This window comes from Trichechus manatus, unplaced genomic scaffold (assembly GCF_000243295.1).
Source record: "Trichechus manatus latirostris isolate Lorelei unplaced genomic scaffold, TriManLat1.0 scaffold00006, whole genome shotgun sequence".
NCBI classification, from domain to species: domain Eukaryota; kingdom Metazoa; phylum Chordata; class Mammalia; order Sirenia; family Trichechidae; genus Trichechus; species Trichechus manatus.
Genome location: NW_004443942.1, coordinates 2,421,254 through 2,422,443, shown reverse-complemented (window position 1 = coordinate 2,422,443; position 1,190 = coordinate 2,421,254). Strand labels below are relative to the sequence as shown.

The window sequence follows — 1,190 nt, the reverse complement described above, 5'->3', positions numbered from 1 at the left end:
CCCAGCAACTCGGTCCCTCAAGGTGTTTGCAGCTTCTATGACTTTGCCTTGATCAAGTTGTGCTGACTTCCCCTATACCATGTGTTGTCTTTCCCTTCACCAATGTTAATACTTGTCTACTATCTAGTTAGTGATATCCCCTCTCCACACCTCCCCTCCCTCGTAACCATCAAAGATTGTTTTTTTCTGTGTGTAAACCTTTTCTTGGGTTTTTATAATAGTGGTCTCATGTCATCCTTATGCAGGGGCTATGCTAATCCTCTCTGTATCGTTCCAATTTTAGTATATGTGCTGCCACTGCAAGCACTCCATTTTTTAATATACAGTTACTAGGCTAATGAATGAGTAGAAATAACTTTAATCCAGCAAACATTTATTGAGAGGTATTGTGCCAGTGTTAGACTGCTAGGGGCCAAAACGCCCAAGACAGTGTAACCTGATTTCAGTAAAACATTGGGCAAAGCTCTTATGACCCTGTGATGAATAAGGTGGGGAGTGTGAGTGGTATGAAAGTATTGTTAGATGGCTTTGCAGCTGACTAAATAGCTATAAATACAGAGGGTTGATTAATAACTGGGTGTCCATGGCAGGAAGGTTTCCACACAGAGTCATAGAAACCCCTCTTGTACCCTGCCCTAGTCAGCACTTTTATATATGACTTGAATGAAGAAGAAGTTACACATAAAGTTTAGAGTAATAGCTAATCTATGAACGAAATAAAATACAAAACAATCTGAACAGCAAGGAATTCAACAAGAATCATAGTAAAGTTTTGTATTTCCTTAAAAAAATCAATAATACAAATTCATGGGGATTCCTGACTTGGCAACAGTTCATGTAAAAAACAACTGGGCTTTTAATTGACTATGAATTCACTATAAGGCTTTAATGGAATGTGACTGATAAAAACAAAGGCTAGGGCAATTCTTGACCGCAGTCATAAATCTAGTGTCCAGATAAGAGGGTGGCAATTGAATCCTGTTCTAGTCAGATCACACTGGAGTTCTATTTTCACTTCTAGTCACCCATTTCACTGTTGGAATATGGCACCCTTTGACCCATTTTTGTGAAGTAATGTTTTCTTACACTCTTTCTCCATCCTGTGTTCTAGCATAATCTCAAAAGCAGTATGCTAAAATGGGACAAATAAGCTCTACCCTTCTTATATAGCAAGAACACAAAGCAGTAAT

General features: G+C 38.5%; 1 non-coding gene across 1 annotated transcript; it reads right to left on the bottom strand.

The window, feature by feature from the left end:
- Window positions 1–199: 199 nt before the first annotated feature.
- On the bottom strand, window positions 200–307 carry LOC111821988 (U6 spliceosomal RNA). Its single transcript, XR_002825286.1, has one exon. It is a non-coding gene; the product is annotated as a U6 spliceosomal RNA (small nuclear RNA).
- Between the last annotated feature and the right edge of the window lie 883 nt (window positions 308–1,190).